The sequence below is a fragment of the Phodopus roborovskii genome, unplaced genomic scaffold, assembly GCF_943737965.1.
Source record: "Phodopus roborovskii unplaced genomic scaffold, PHOROB, whole genome shotgun sequence".
NCBI lineage: Eukaryota > Metazoa > Chordata > Mammalia > Rodentia > Cricetidae > Phodopus > Phodopus roborovskii.
The window spans coordinates 8257899-8276421 of record NW_026126514.1 but is presented as its reverse complement, the minus strand read 5'-3'; positions in this window follow the sequence as shown (position 1 = coordinate 8276421).

The window sequence follows — 18523 nt, the reverse complement described above, 5'->3', positions numbered from 1 at the left end:
AAAAAAAAAAAAAAAAAAAAAAAAAAAGTCAGTATCCTTACTATATGTAGACAAGACAGGGCCTGAAAAAGAAATCAGAGAAATATCACTCTTTACAGTAGTGACAAATAACATAAAATATCTTGGAGTAACACCAACCAAACAAGTGAAAGACTTATATAATAATAATGTGGAGTTTTTAAAGAAAGAAATTAAAGAAGATAACAGAAAATGGAAAGATTGCCCATAATCTTGGATAGGTAGGGTCAACATAGTAAAAATTGCAATCTTGCCAAAAGCAGTCTACAGATTCAATGCAATCCTCATCAAAATCCCAGCACAATTCTTCTCAGAACTTGAAAGAACAATATTTAACTTTATATGGTAAAATGAAAGACACAAAATAGCCAAAATAACCCTGTACAATAAAGGAACTTCTGGAGGCATCAGCATCACTGACTTCAAGCTCTAGTATAGAGCTATAGACTTGAAAACAGCTTGGTATCAACTGAAGACTCTGATATTAACCCACACACCTACAAACACCTGATTTTTGACAAAGGAGCTAAAATTATACAATGGAAAAAAGAAAGTGTCTTCCACAAATGTTGCTGGCGTAGCAGGATGCTGGCTTGTAGAAAACTGCACATGGATCCATATCTATCTATATGCCATGCACAAAACTTAGGTCCAAATGGATCAAAGACCTCAACATAAATCTAGCCAAACTGAACCTCTTAGAAGAGAAAGAGGGAGGTACCCTTGAACAAATTGGTACAGGAGACTGCTTCCTGAATATAACATCAGTAGCACAGACACTGAGATCGACAATTAATAAAGGGGATCTCCTGAAACTTAGAACCTTCTTTAAGGCAAAGCACATAGTCAACAAGACAAACAGCAGCCCATAGAATGGAAAAAAAATATGCAACAACCCCACATCTGACAGAGGGGAGATTTCCAAAATATACAAAGAACTCAAGAAGCTAGTCACCAAAGCACCAAGTAAGTAAATTAAAAAGTGTGGTACAGAACTAAACAGAGATTCTCAATAGAGTAATCTAAAATGGCTGAAAGACACTTAAGAAAGTGCTCAACATCGTTAGCCATCAGGAAATTGCAAATCAAAACAACTCTGCGATACCATCTTACTCCTGTGAGAATGGCTAAAATAAAATACACCAAAGACCGTTTATACTGGAGAGGATGTGGATAAAGGGGTATACTCCTCCAGTGCTGGTGGCTCCAGAGGCTCTTATATAGCCTCTTTGGCAATCAGTATGGTGGTTCCTCAGGAAAATAGGAATCAGTCTACCTCAAGATCCAGTAATTCCATTCTTAGGCATATATCCAAAATATGCACATTCATACAACAAGGACATCTCTTTAAGTATGTTCATAGCAGCATTGTTTGTGATACTCGGATCCTGGGAGCAACCTAAATGCCCCTCAACTGAAGAAGGAGAACTATGGAGTACTACTCAGGGAAAAAAAAAAAAAAAAAAAAAAAAAAAAAAAACAATGGAATCTTGAAACTTGCAGGCAAATGGATGGAACTAGAAGAAACCATCCTGAATGAGGTAACCCAGTTACAAAAAGACAACTATGGTATGTACTCATTAAAATATGGTTTTAGATATGAAATAATGATTACCAGCCTGCAATCCACATTGCCAGAAAATCTAGGAATCAAGGAATACCCTAAGAGAGACATACATGGTCCCATGGAGAATGGGAAAGTGACAAGATCTCCCAAGCAAATTTGAAGCATGGGTGAAGGGAGAGGGAATTAGGAGGAAGATGAAGGAAGAGGTGGACATGAGGGAGCAGGAAGACTGAGTCAAGGAAAGAATAGATGAGGGAAAGAAAATACATACCATAATAAAGGGAGCAATTATAGATGTTAAGAGAAATCTGGCACTAGGGAAATGTCCAGAGATCTACAAGGATGACTCCAACTAACCATCTAAGCAATAGTGGAGAGGCTACCTTAAATGCCCATCCCTGATAATGAGATTGATGACTACCTTATATGCCATCCTACAGCCTTCATCTAGTAGCTGATGGAAGCAGAAGCAAACATCCACAGCTAAACACTGAGCTGAACTCTTTGAATGCAGTTGCAGACAGGGAGGAGTGATGAGCAAAGGGGTCAAGACCAGGCTGGAGAAACCCACAGAAACTGTTGACCTGAACAAGTAGGAGCTCATAGACTGCAGTCTGATAGCTAGGAAACCAGCACTGGATTTACCCAGATTCCCTGAATGTGGTGTTAGTTGGGAGGACAGGGCAGTCTGTGGGTCCTCTAATAGTGGATTAGTATTTATTCCTAGTATATGAATGGACTTTGGGAGCTCACTACAAATAGAGGGATACTTTCTCAGCCTAGACACATGGGGTGGGCCTGGGCCCTGCTTCAAATGATATGACAGACTTTGAAGACTCCTCCTGGAAGGTCTCACCCTCCCTAGAGATAGGGGTTGGAGAGGGGGAAGGTAGGAGAAGAGGGTAAGAGAAACGGGATTGATATGTAAAACAAACTTGTTTCAAATTTAAATTAAAAAAGTATAAAAAATATTGTGTTACACACACACACACAGAGACAGAGAGAGGAGTGATTATATAAATGCATCCTGCTGAATTCATTTGTGTGTAGTGATGTTTGTGTGTAGTTAGATATCTACCCCACCACATCTGTTGTACTAACCCCGCCCATAGGGGTTGGGGACAGATGTGGGTGTAACCAGTGGAGTTCAGGTCTGGATTTGGACCTGGATGCTCTACTTTACTTCCATGTCAGATATGAGGAAGATTGGAGGACATATTTGGAGCGGGAACCTGAGGTGGTCGTATATTTCTTGTTTAAGTGAATTCTTTCTGAATAAACTTCAATCAGCCTGTATTGTGTCCCAGAATCTTATTACCTGCTTTATTTGTGTGTATATATTTGTAGGGATAATCTAATAGTATTGGATAGCCAAAAAGGGGGTTCATCCCTGGAGAAGCCTATTTCTTTATTTTTTCAGCATTCATTAATTACCTATGTCTCTTTATCTAGAGGTAGTACCCTTTGAGATTTTTTTTTCCATCTATATTTCCAATGTCAATTGGTATTGTTATTGTTCCTGTCTTGCTTAGATAGCTATGTTGTTGAGATTTCATGAGTGTACCTTCCTGTCATATCTAGGGGACACAATCTGGCAGCAAGCAGACTTCTTGTTCTTTTGGCCCTTATAATCCCTCCTTTTCCCTTCTGTGATATTCCCTAACCTTAGATATACAGGTTGTGTTTTAAATGTTTCAACTATACTTGGAATCCCTATGGCCACTTGTTCCTTACCATTTGATTGATTTGGCTTCCTGTAATGGCCTCCATCTGGTGAGGAGTTAGGGCCTAAATGCTTATGGAAGTATCTGTTGAAAAGTAATTACTAGAAGAGAGAAATACAATTCTTCTTTAGTTTGATAATAGCTAATGATAGCTGATATATCTTTGACATTTTATAATTCCATGGGTTTGTATGTAAAACATTCCAATTATAGAGAATATGGGGAAAAGACATAAAAATATTAGATTTGCTTAAATCTTTTTCTTACATATCAGTTATTTGAATACTCCTTTGAAATAAATTAGGTAGAAGGGAATCATATAGAACTTAGTTCAAAGGCTACTTTGACAGAGTCAATATGACTTTAGATGCAATACTTACCTAAAGGTTTTATCTGACTATGGAAAAAAAAAACAAGAAAAATGCCAAATACCTCATTCACCGCCAGATATTTGCTTCATAAAAACAGATTCCCTTACTGGGAATCTGGATTTTAAAACCTACATTTCAGTTTTATCTGTATTTGGACTTTCCACTATTTCTGTTTTTTAAAATGTCAAATGATGCTATTAGTTTGAAAGAATATTATGCCATCTTCAAGACTCACTGATTTGCTTGTGTACTTTCATCATTATAATATTTTATCAGTAAATGAAGGTTTTATAATAGTTCAGTTACTAAGAATTTTTCTAGAAGATGCCCTGGTCATTTTGACATTTAATTACTTAATATTAGAAGAATATTATTTTACTTACTATAGATAGCACTACCCTATATGTAAAGCCCACTCAATATTTTGCGTTTAATTGTCTCTTATAGTGTGGGAGAACAAGTTGTTGGCTGTACATTATGGGGCCAGAGAAATGGCAGTTATGAGTACTAGTTGCTTTTTTTTTTTAGAAGATCCGAGTTCAATTACCAGAGTACACATCCAATAGCACCACAACTACCTGCAAATTCAGTACCAGGGGATCTTATGCCTTCTTCTGGCCTACACAGTCACTGGCACACACATGCATACACACACACACACACACACACACACACACACACACAAATAAACCTTTCAGAAAACTATATTGCAGTTTAACATTTTAAGTATTATTTTAAAGACTTTTATCAATTAAGATGGCTATATGTAATAGGAACACTGTTCAGCTATCATTAAACTCAATTTATAAATAGCATTATTAAACTCAAAATGTTTTCTGAAATTATCCATAGAAGTTCCCTTCATCCAAAGTATTGTATCATCTATTGAATAGACATGTTTTTTTTTTTTTTTACTTTTAAAAGTCATGAAAGGAACTGTACTAGAACTTATAAATTCAAATGACATATACAACATGACTGAAAATATAATAATTACATGGGACTCTTCTTGGAAGACTTTCCCAACTTTAATTGTCTTTCAAAGTGATTCCTAAGGAAATCTCTATAAATGAAGTAAAGAGTATCATCAAGACAAAGTCCATTTTCTTTTTTAAAGAACTTAACAAAAACCTCACTAAAGATGATAGATGGATGGCAAATAAGAATAAGAAAAGATACTCTGTATCGTATGTCATGGGAAATGTTAACTAGAACAAGATACCATCACAGATCTATAGTGTCTGAAATTCAAAACACTGAGGACAACACAGAATGGTGGCAGGATTACAGTGACTCTCACAAACTAAACCCACCCTTAGCATGTGATTCCAAAACTGCTTTCTTTATTGTTTACTCAAAAAACTGGAAAGCCATTGCACACAAGGGAATCTGCACCCAGGTGTTTATAGCAGCTGCTTTAACTATTGCCTGAACTTGGAAGGTATCCAGATAACCTAAAGGGGTATCAAGATACCCTAAAGTAGATGGCTGGAAAAGAGCCTTGGGATATATTCACACAAAGAAATGTTCAAACTTAAGAGGAAATGAGCTATCTAGCGATAAGAGGATATTGAGGAGTCTTTATATATAGAATCAAGTGAGAGAAGGTCATCTGCAAAGACTATATACTAAACTACTGCAACTATTTCCATCTTAGGTAAAGATGGATATTGTGATGAGACAGAGCAGTGAAGAACAGTTCTAGAGCAATTACAATACCCTGTGTTAGTATTTCCTTGGTATACGTGCAAAGGAAAACACAACTGTTGAAACACAAAAAATAAGATAGTAGGGATTTTGACATTTAAGATCGATTGTTTTTGACTGATTATTTTATTTGTTTGTTTTCTCCTTTGTAAACCTCTTGGATGTGTGTGTGTGTGTGTGTGTGTGTGTGTGTGTGTGTGTGTGTTCAAATTCCTTCCTTCAGGTCTAAGAAGAATGATCCTACAGACAGATGAGGAAATGTTCTATGTCATTAATCATCAAAGAAATGCAAATCAGACCCACAATGAAATATCACATCACATTTGTTAGGCTGACTATTACTTTTTTGAAAAGCAAGGATGTTTTGAGAGCAAGGATGGTAAGGTCACAGAGAAACTTTAACAACTAGGAAGACTGTCATTCAAATGTAGATTGGCTACTTACCTTTTTCCTTAGGCTTCTTGAAGCTAGACAGAGACATAAATATGGCAGGTAAGATTGGGAACCCCTGCTCCCTTGTTTCTTATTCTTTGAGTAGTAGCTTTCTTCTTATGGCTATAGTCAGTACACAGACTTGAGCTTAAAAGCCTTGTAAAATTGCTGGCTGTTATTGGGCCATCTGGAAGAAATAAATACTTTTTATCCCTTGAACAATGTAATTCAATGCCACATAAATGGAAGATAGGAATCTGTTCAAATACATACATTTTCACTTGCCTCACTGATAAAATCTATTCAATTTAAGGAATATTTATTGAAGCCCTGTAATGTGGCAGACATAGAACTGTGTATCTGTGAATAAAAGAGAATACTTACCCTTGTGAAGGGCTTATGGTGTCATTGAGACATGAAACATATTTGGCAGAGAGCCTGGCATGTAACAGAAAATAATGTGCAGTTCATCTTTTATTGAAATAGGGGTGATGGTAACACTCCAGATAGAGCTTAATTTAATCATCATTTTTAACTGCTCTGATGAATATTGTAAAAATTTAGTACTTAGATTGACACTTCTAAGTCAAAACATGTCAAATGTATCCTCATAGTCAGCTGTAAATGGCGTTAATTGAATTGTTCATATTTGGATTTTTACAGCAATACTCATGAGTGTTGAATTAATCCTAGTGTAATTTACAAACTTTAAGTATTATTTTTATTGCAATTTTCATTTTCTGAACATTTGCTGAGATTTTTGCCTCAAGGAGTCTCTTTCATAGAAAAAAATATGTGCTGAAAATCATTCTGTAGAATATCCTCAAAAAATGCTTATAAAAGGAAAATTCAGCAACACAATTTCCACTTTCAACAAGTAATACTTTAATTCTTAGTGTAAAAAGAGCCTCAATAAAAATACCAAGTATTCAACTTCTTTTTGGCCATTAGAAATGGAAGTTTTTGGACAACTTGAACAATTGTACAGAATTCTCCTTTTAAAACAGTTTCACTATTTAAATAAATAAAAACCACCTTATATAAAAATCCTCAATAGTATTATAAATAATGTTACTTTCTTGAGATAATCTTTTACTCTGTAGATTAAGCTAGCTCAGAGCCCACTATTATAGCCCAGATTGACCTTGAACACATTGCAGTCTTCCTGTGTTTGCCTCCTGAGTGCTGGACTATAGGCATGAGTCATCACACTCCACTGTAAAAAAGCATTTTTAGCACAATAAGCCCTTAATGGAAATATAAACAGAAAAATTCATATCTGGAAAAGCTGTTAAGCTTGTGGTAATTATCAAATAAAAAGGAAAAAAATCCTAACAGACTTTAGCTTACCTTGTTGTTTGGGATATTCTAACACTAATTACATGCAATTTATAATAAAAATTATATATATATATATATATATATATATATATATAATACAATAACATAACTTATAAGGAAATGGTCAATAAAAATAAAATGAGAAAATAATCTAGCAAGAAAAGAAGAGGGACTCCCTTAACCTAGAAGCAGGAGGGAGGGCCTATTCCCTATTCCAAATGACTTGACAGATTTTGTTGACCCCTCCTGGAAGGCATCACCCTCCCTGTGGAGTAGGGGGTATATGGAAGAGAGGGAGAGGGGACTGGGATCGATATGTAAAATAAGAATAAATGAATAAGAAAAGGGTTTCTTGACCAATTACATTATGACCATGAAATTAGATGTGATGCTAGTTACATTGGTAAGACTTCTTTAGAAAACTAATCATTAGAAACTGAGTTACTTCTGTTTCCCTGTGACAAACATCTTGACTTCTCCAAAACACCATCTAGAAGACTGATGTCTCCCTTCCTCTGGATGTACTTTTATTTGTATATATTACAAATAATCCAGGACAATGTGAGAATCACGCCAAGGACAATGTTGTCAGTTCTTTTGCTCTGGGCCATAGACCTGGCCATAGCAGATGCCTGACTTTGCCAGAATAACAAAAACCTACAGAACTTTTCCAATCTGTGAACCTGTACTGATTCAAAATGAATAAATGTAATGCATGTTTAAGACAAAAGTGTTGCGATTTCCTACTTATAGCCAAAGCCATTTGACAGAGCCTGCCTTCTGGCAAGCTGCAGTGTCTCTTTAACTTCATTCTACAGATGGAGACAAAGGGATGAAGTAGGTCTGTTACCTTTTTTACTGTCTTTGAGTTCATACAATGGTCTGTGATTTGTCTAAAAGAATCACTTTCAGCGAGTGAAAATGGAGTTCAATCTCTCAGACTCTGGTGAACAAATATAAGCTGTGTTTAATGAAACTCCCTTTGAGATAATTTGGATGACCTAGCAAACTGAATCTAAAAAGAACAGAAAGATAGCACCACTTCCAAAACTCTGCCTTACCTAACAGCAAGAAAGCTAGACAATGCTATAAATATTTATGAATGGTTTCCCTGACACCCACAAAATTTTAATTTGTTATCTATGTGTGTTGAACATTCTTAGTACCCCCCAAAAGTTAATACCTCAGCCCATTCATTTAGTCATTTTTTCTTTTAGCTAGATCATAATAGCTAACACTTAATAAACTTTATTACACATAGATTAAAAATAATTGTTAGGTTGGATATATAACTCAGCTGGTAGAGTGTTTGCCTAGCCTACAGGAAGCCCTAGTCTAGTCCCTAGACTTGATAAACTTGGTGTGCTAGCATACACCTGTAACCCAAGGCTTAATAAAATTAAGGCAGGAGGATGAAGAGTTCAAAGTTACCCTTCAGCTATGCAATAAACTGAAGTTAGCCTGACTTCATGATGACATCCATTTTCAAAATTTCCTTTTAAGAAGCTCCAATCACCAGGAGAAAGGCATGGGATCTTATGCAACCCTCACCAAAAAAAAAAAAAAAAAATCAACAAAAACAAAACTATGAAAAAGGGATTATCATTATCTCTTTATCTCTGTTTTAATATAGGGCTGATATTCTCAGGAGCTAAGTGATGTGGAAGGCTAAACAGTAGGGATGTGATAAAGTGAGGAATTAAAATCCCCTTTCTTTCAAAGCCTTGCTTTCTTTGTACCACAGTGTTTCTCAGTAAGAACTGTAACAATAGCCATGAGGAATGGAGAATGACCTATTACAGCTTTGGCTTGGCCTATGTAGCCATATTTTCTCATCATACTATTTTAATTCTCTGACAAGCAACAATCAGTGTTGATCTTTGTATTATTTAAATAAACTATTTTTTATGTCTTTCTTCTCTCATGTGAAAAATAGCTATTTTTAATAGGGTGATAATTAGAAATGTGCCCAGGAACAATCATAGAAAAACATCCCAGTCAGAGTAAGAAGAGCTCACTCAAAAGCCCTGTATTGAGAATGAGTTTGGAATTCTGAAGAAGAGAAAAGATAAGGTGCCTGGGGCATGGAAGGGTTTAGAATGATCTTGTAGACAAGAGACAAGAGCCAGATCAGAGAGAGGTTGGTAAATTAGAACCATAAGAGTAGTCCTGAGGGATTTTCATCTGGAGTGACATAATCTATTATAATAGGTTTTCTTATACCGAGAAAACACTCTGTGTGTGGGGGAGGGAAGGGGAGTCAGGGATAGAAGAAAAAGGACAATTAGGCAGGCATTATAATATTCTGGTTGAGTGTTAGCGCTGGTATGTTCTAGGATGGAAGCACAGATAATAGAGAGAGGGGACTGGATTCAGGATAGCTTTGGAAGATAGAGTCACTTAAATTTGTTGATGGATTTAATATGAAACATGAAGGAAAGAATACCATTCTTTATTCCCTCTGCTAAATACATATGCTTTATTTTTTTAAAAAAAATGGTCTTTATTTTTGTATTGAAATAAAACTTAAATTCAGTGAAAACATATATATGTTAAGCTTGAGCTACATTATTTATACTTTGATAAGCCAAGTACTGAGAAAATTCTGTAGCCATTGCAGTCAGCATTCTCAACATTTTTCACTCAATATTTTTCCAACCCTTTCAACACAATCCACTTTTTCCACTATAGACAGAGTCACTTCATGGAACACAATTTTCTTTAATTTGCTCTTCTGTTTGATAAATTTGAGTGCTCCATTGCAACATGTTGCCCCAAATTGTTAACTTATAATATAAACATTCCATAGATTCATAACAATCCATTTATGCCACGCCTTTCTTAGGCATAATTAGACTATTTCCCCAGACATCTTCATTGGCATTGATTGTAGTAGCATTAGATGCTATAGCATTCCATAGCATCTAATCAAAAGCACTTTAATGTTCTTTTCTTGCTTCTGGGCATTCCTTAAGGCTACAGTATGAAAACTCCTGGTCATATACCTTTTCAAAGATACAGACATCTGTTACTATGACTATATTCTAGGTTTATGTTTGTGTTTTAGTTTTAAAGGAGATGTCATTAGTGCATTGCTTTGGTGTCTCACTAAAGCATAGTTTCTATTGCGATGGATTTTAGTAAACTAAGGCATTTGGGAATTGATTTGGTTACTACTAAGAATCTGATTACCTTATAAGGGTACAGTGAAATAAGCTTGTACCATCCTAATGTGGGATTATAGAAGAAGGTAGGTCATACTAGACAGTGAATCTTTTTAGATCTTGACCTTAGACTTTCTTTCTTTGTGGAAAAAAAAATTAGGGTGTTTTGAAATTACTAATTTGTTCCTTTTAAAAAATATAAACCGATCAAACTAAACAATGTTGAAGTCGTATACTTTGTTCTCTGAAATGGGCAGCATTCATGTTGCTTTATTACATCTCCTGCTGTTTCTATAATGGTCATTTGTGTTATCTATCACCCCTGGCATAGTACAAGTTTTGTCTTCAAAAATATTGGTGATTACATGATGAAATAATTAGTATCTATATTTGAGCTTAGATATAGCTCAGAGATGAAGCATTTACTTATATATAAAGATTAGTATTTGATTGTTCAGCTCTGCAAAATAAATGCATTGATAGTTACCTCCTTTGATATCTATATCCCGTTTCCCCATTTATATTTCATATTCTCTATATGAAGGACTGGCTCTTATATTTCTTAACTACCATTTATACTATCTATAAAGTGACCTAGAGAAAATAATGACCTAAAAAGTCAGCAGTAATTTTCTAAGAAAATGATAATATTTATTGCTTGATTCTAGTAATTATTTCTCAATGTGTGTTTGTATGTATAAAAACATGTATGCTGGGCAGTGGTGGTGAATACCTTTAATTTCAGCACTTGGGAGGTAGAAGCAGCCAGATCTTCAAATTCAATGCTGGCCTGATTTGCAAAGTGAGTTTCAGGACAACCAGGGCTACTCAGAGAAACCTTGTATCAAAAAACAAACAAACAAAATAAGTAAGTAAATAAATAAATAGGTAAATAAATAAATAAGTTGGAGTTCCTGTCTCAAATACAAATAATTCATATTTGTCAATTATACATCTTTATTATTGTAAAAAACATTTAATAAAAGACAAAAATTTCAAGCCAGGCATTGGTAGCACATGCCTTTAATCATAGCACTCAGGAGGCAGAGGCAGGCAGATCCTTGTGAGTTCGAGGCCAGCCTGGTCTACAGAGTTTAGTCCAGGACAGGCTTTAAAGCAATACAAAATCCCTGCCTAAAAAAAAAAACAAAAGAAAGAAAGAAAAAGAAAAAAAGAAAGATGAAAATGTCAAATGTCATTTAGTGAAGGGATTTTTTAAAAAGTATGTGTAGAACATAGGTTAGTAGAAAACTATGCCAAAGGAGTAAAATGTGTTAAAATAACAATTACATATATTAGCTATGTGTAGGATAATTATATTAAGTTTAGAAAGGGGATTAACATTACTTTTATTATCTTCTATTTGTCCTGTATTCTTCTGAGTAAGCACAATGCCATGCTGTTAATAACAACCAAAAATAAATTTAGACTTTTGAATAATTTTTTTTTCTTAAGGGAACACAGGCCTTGAATGTGGGGAGATAACTCTCTAGGAGTTAATGATTTCTCATGGAGTCCCATGTGTGTCCTTAGATGTTTTATAAATTGGTAATACAAACAGGAAGTCAAAGAGCCTGGCCAACAATTTGAGTTTTAAGGGAGGACTGAGCAGGACCTTTTAGCTTGTCCATCACTTGGCTTTGTGTTTCCTTTCTAGAAGAGTAGGCAGATGAAAAGTGAATTGTTTGAGATTTTAAAATCTTATATCAATCACTGATATTTCTGGGAATAATCTCTGGACTACTTGAAGTTCAGTAAAATATTTTAGTTTCCAATACTCACTCTTGTGCTATTGTTTCGCTCAATTACTTGATGTCTGATTTGTAGGGATACATAAACCCACAAGTGATCATGGAACACACTGACTGTACCATGTTTGCCCTATGGAATGTTAGCAGGAGTGAAGTACACTATATCTCAGCAGAAGTCATAAGAACAATTGCAAGCCATTTCTTTCTCTCTTTGCAATCACAGAGGCACAACCAGACAGATTGGAAACACTCCTTTTCTTTTAGATCCCAAAATAAGAGGAAGGGTACAGCCAAGGCTGCAGCTCATCCACAGAGAACTGGAAGCACCACCATTGCTACATGCCATTGAGACTTGGGAGCTACTCCTATTTCAAATAACTTAGCACCATTTGCAAGTGTGCTTGCACAGATTTTAATTAAATATTTTATGTCTATCACACAGGAACAAGTATTCAGTTAGAACTTTTAATAAATGCCCTCTGCCTCTATTTGGTTCACTATCACTGGATTTTTAGTCTCTTAACTACAATATTGTCCAGGTACTTAAATAAAATAATACGTATCTCTCTTATAAATAAGACAAGGGCTAAATTACAGTTTAGCACTCAACCTCAGTAAAACTCCTAGATTTAAAACTGATCACTTGTAAGTGACTACTGAATGGGTGACATGTGATTTTTCTTCCTTTTTATTTTTTATTTTTTCTTATTTTACATATTTACCCCAGTTCCCTCTCCCTCCCCATTTGCCCCCTGACCACCCACCCATCCCATTACCCCCCCCCACTTCACAGGGAGGGTGAGGCCTTCTAGGAGGGATCAACACATGTGGTGATTTGTATTTGTACTGTAGCATTGATTTGAACCATGTTGTTGTTAACTTTGTGGTAAGAGTGTGTCATTGTGTCACCCAGTTTTGGAAAAGTTCATCAGATATTTCCCAAAGTCTTTTCCACAGACCAGTAGCACCATGTCATGAGACACTTTTAGAAAAGAGAATTCTTTGTCTAATCTCAAAGTGACTGAAGCAGACACTCTTGGGTTGGCCAGTTTTCCTGGTGATGTGGTGCTTGTCAGAATTTGAGAATCATTGTCTTCTAATTCAAGATTCTTGCCGTTTTCATGAAGGAATTTACACTTCAATAGATAATACAACAGTTTCACTAATAATACAACTTTTACAATGTAACAGTGGACATTAATAAAGTCCTTAGCATGCCAATATGTGAAGGACCTCCTGCACATGTGACAAATATGAATACTAAAATACTCATTATCATAATGAATATTGGCTTTTACCCTAAATCCAAATACAATATCAGTCTACAAAGTCACCTGACACACACAGCTGGAGTAAGGTCACAGATCATAACAGCATGAAGGACCATAAGAGAGACATACATGGTGTCTTTTCTTAAGTCAGAGTTTTTAAGATTGTATTACTCTATAAAGTCTTGTTAAATTTTATTTCAGGTCTAGGTTGCTGGTCCAACTCCTCCCAAGCTGTCCTTTAACTCTTAATTAAGTTGGCAGTCATCCACTACATGGTCCTTTATGTGTGTATGCTCAGTCTTATTTCGTTGAATTAAAGGGTAAATTCTTAGTGAAAACTCATATAGTGTTTATTCTTTGTTCAAAAAAAAGTCAGTTCATTTATGTACAGGCAAGCCTAAGGTGATATAATTCTGACAGAAGTGGGAGGCTTGAAAACAATGTATGATGATTCGTAGTGATAGGTTTATGCAGCTTAAAGGCATAAACTGACAGTCTGAGACCTAGAAACACTATGTTCTTATAAAGATATTGTGTTGTGCTCATCAAACTCTTACAAAGGCTCTATTAAATTGTTTTAATAAATTATAAGATAATGTACATATAGTTAGGTGGAAAAGCAATTTTCAAAAGTTGTTTATTTAAAAATACAATCCATGTAGTTGGGGTGATTTAACGAATAGTATCTGCTTAACTTCATGAAATATCAAGAAATTAAAAATTATTAGCAAAAGAGATAATAATATTTATTTTAGTAAGTTAGTATTCTCTATGCATCCCTGTCTAAAATAACAAAAGAATGAACATATTTTGAGTTAATATAATGAGTATATTATTTGTCAATATGATCCTCATAATTTAAAGTTAACATGCTTCTATTGATTAAGTGAAGTCATTGAAATATAAACAGTTATGGGAAAGTTAACACAATAGGTTAAGATAAGATCAAATAAACATGTTCAGAGAACAGTCAATTTATATTTGACTAAATTAGACCCATTATTAAAAGTGAAGTAAATGATAAAAGTATTATCACAATGTTTTATAAAGTTTATCTTTTATAAATAGGATTTTCCTTTTTCAGTCACCAAGTTCAGTTTTCACAACACAAATAAAGGAGACATTAGAGTCCAAAAATTAACTCTACCAAGCTCCTTGTGAGAAACAGTTTCCTCTAAATTCTTCACATGGAGACATATTCACTTGATTTGAATCTGTCTCTGGTATGGAACTGTGGATTAAAAACCAGTCACCAATGGTGAAATAATTGGATACCCACAATCAGAGAAATATAAGCAGAAGAGTCAAAGCAATTAGAATGCAGTTATAGTTCATCACACTGAACAGAAATTAAAACAAATTCAGAAATATCCTATGAATAATTAGCATCGTAGAAACCGAGTTGAGTGTAGAAAGAAAACATTTATACTATACAAGATATTATTATTGTGTTCATGAAGTTTTCAGCCTTTATAATTGTATTGTTATTTATTTTAGGAAAGGAAAGGATGGGAAATTGTCACAGTAAAGTGGGCAAGCAACAGGAGGTGTTGTCTCCAATATTTGAGGTTGGCAGTGGGTTATCCCTTGTGGGCTAGCAGATTCCAAGATTTATCTCACTAAATCTAGAGTGGCTATTGAAACTCAATGAGAACAGTACATTCTCTCTTTCTCCCCCCCACCCCCGTGTGTGTGTGCGTGTGTGTGTGTGTGTGTATGTGTGTATGTGTGTGTGTGCGCGTGCGCGTGTGCGTGCTGACCACAAAGGAGAGAGAAGGGGAATTTTCTGAAGGAAACAGTAGTACACTGAACACTGAAAGGCTGCCAGTGACTGAGAAAGAACACAGGCATTCTTGCATTGAAGCAGTTACGCCTTTGGTGGCAGCCAATTTAAGTTAAAAAAAAATAGAAAAGAATCTATGCTTTCTTCTATGAAGATAATGGTGGTTTTCATCTTAATTTCTGTAAGATGATCATGATGCACCAGCTGTTGGAATGAACTTGTTAAACACCCCATCCCCTTGTTTTTCTTTGTAATGACGAATTTCATGCAACATATCATTAAAAAATAGTAATGAATTTTTTCCTGGAATTTGTATGACTTAAGTTCCCTGAGAAAAGGAACTTTTTTTTTCATAAGCAAACTCCTTCAACAGTACAATTTTCAGTCCTCTGGAACCCATCTTACAATTTAATATAAGTGACCAGTTAATGCAGGGAACATGTAAATTCCAATCCAATCAGCATAATTCCAGCTCTGTTTGATTATGCCTTATGTGCATTTAAAGTGTGAGCATCTTCATCTTTTCATTCCATTTGATTTATTCAGCAGTGTGCCCTTTGTGTGCAAGAAAAGCTCATTTCCCCTGCATCCTATTTGCTTTGCTGTCTTAGTCATTGTCAATAGAACAGCCATCAGTGTTCTATTGGGTGACCCTGCAGTGTTTAACATACAGTTGTCAGTTTCTAGGTTCCAATCTCCAAACATTTGGCTTTAATATTCTTTTCTTAATAGTGTTCCCTATTGTATACATGGTTTATTAACTTCTTATTTAAAATCAAATTTAGCAATAGAAAAATGCAGCATGGTGTAGCAATATTATGAAAAGAAATCCGTATCATAAGACTTAAGGGTTCCACCAATGAATACTCACTTTTGCCTCTTTTATGCTCAAATTCTGAGAAATATGTTGCAAATAGTAATGACGCTTTGATTTTTGCAATGTGCCTCACTTTTTTTTTTTTTACCATGTTATAACTGGTTTTAATGTATTTTCTTTTCATTTTAGGAAATTAATTTTTGGTTTTGTCTTCCAATAGACCTCATAGTTTATCCTTATCCTTTATTTCCCTGATTGAAACTGAAAAGGTTTAAAGCAGGATGTCAAGGGGAAAGGCTTTTCAGGTTATTTTCTGAAGGCAAATTCAGCCTCACAAACTGGGAAAAGGAAACAGCATTTCAGAATTTAATTAAAGATAGAAATTAGAGAGCTTGTTTTCCTTAAATAATTTCAAGATACTTAATTGTTCTTCAATATTTGGTATCCTGCTCCATTTTCATGGTTTGTGTTCTGCACACTAAGCAATTTTTGCATTTATTATTTGAAGTCTTTGAGAGTTATAAGCTTTTTACAACACTATGATTTTGGAGTATGGAATATAGGACTAGCACACTTTGTTTTGTTGTTGTAGTTCAGCTAAAAACATTAACTTTTTGCTTTAGGTATTTGCCTTTTACTTTATTTTTGAGGTTAAAAAGGAGGAGATTTTTCTTCCTTCCAAATCCTTTCTCTGTTTCAAATTTATGGCCTCTTCTTTTTATTGATTTTTATTTCATGCTTATATGTATATCTATATACATGTGTATTTCTAAATATAACATGCTCAGGCTATATAATGTATGTTTTCAGGACTGAGCATTGGTACTAGACAACCATTATTGTGTTCTTTTCTGGGAAAGACTATTTCTCCTACTCCATTTATTTATTTATTTAGATTATTTTTGTTCTTTCATTTTCTTTTTTTTTTCAAGGTACTGCTGTACAGTCTAAAGTCAAACTCCACTGTTTCTGCCTTCTAAGAACTAGAATTACAGACGAACATAATCACCATATCTGGCTAAACTTTTGCATTCAAATTAGGCAGGACATGTCTCCAACAGCATACAGTTAAACCTAGGGAAGTCGGCCATTAATCATTCTGTTTGCTTCTGCCTCATCCTCGTCTTCTCTAAGGTATTCAGCAACCCTGACCACACACCAGGGAGCAGAGATTAGATAAACAGTCTTTCACATGGGCTGGAGACAATGGCTCTTGGACACCACATGTTTAACCTGCTCCCACTATATCCTAAGACATTGTAGACTCCTTTAGAGCAGGAACAAGAACTGTCACACCTCTTTTTCTATAACCACACAACAAAAATAACAACACCTGGAGGACAGTAGACCCTATTCAAATGAGCCCACCACTTTCTAGTAAGAAAAGGCTTAGTTAGGTTATTGAACAACAACCAAGCTAGATATTTAACAGGATTGGATTATTAGGGATTTTTTTCCCAATAATGTACTATACAATCCAGACTAGAAGGGTTTTCAAAATCTTTATTACAGAGAAGAGACCTCACAAGGATATTGTAATTCTTAACATCTATGCCCCAAACACAAGGAACTCGTGTATATAAAAGAAATTACTAAATCTTAAGTCACATGTTGACCTTCACACACTGTTTGTGGAGGTATGTTAATCTGACTAAATGATATACAATATATGCATGAGTTGAAGCATCATGTGTTACTCCACAAATAGGCACACTTACTTTTTCTGCTTTTGCATGTCAGTTAAAATAAAGTTAATTTAAAAATAAGGATAGAGAACTCCAGCCAGGGAAACAGGTAGGCTAACTGAAGACCATTACCTCTCCTTGTGCACCTGCAAATAAAAGCCCCCAGTCTCATCTACAGTTCTGAAGCAGAGCATGTGCAGCAGCATCCACCTAATTGTTAGAGGATCCCATAAATCTTCTTGCCCTAACCTCTCTCCCCCAACTATTAACTTTATCCCAACACCCAACCTCAGCAGGCTTTTCCTGGAAACCCACAGGTCACACCTGCCTGGGAAGCAAATAAGCTAGTTGCAGATTTTCACTTCTCTTTCCATTCCCTGAAGTCCAGTCCCCCAGTCTCATCCCCAGTTCTTTAGCAAAACTTCTACTGTAGTCTCTACTCACTCTCTGCCCCATACTCCCTCTCTCTTGTGAAGCCCCTATGCTACCCCTAGCCATTCCCTATTCAGAAGTCTCAGATTCCAATACACAGAAACATATTTTACCTGTATACCCCAGTGTGTACACCTAGAGGATATCAGAAGACTTTCCTACAAGCAACATACAGCCACCACACTCCTAAAATCCAGAGAGGAAGCAGAAACTAACCAAAAAAATTACCACTTATCAGAGCAACATCAGATATCAGCACCTAAAATTATAATCTTCCCAATCTAAAAAGCATAGACTTTAGCATAAAAATACAATCATTAACAGCCAGGCAAATATGCTTCCACTATAGCCCAGCAACCTTACTACACCAGGTACTGAGTAGTCCAACATAGATGGAGCACAAATAAAAGGCCTTAAAATCACTTGTATGAAAATGATAGATGTTCTTAAAGAAGAAAAG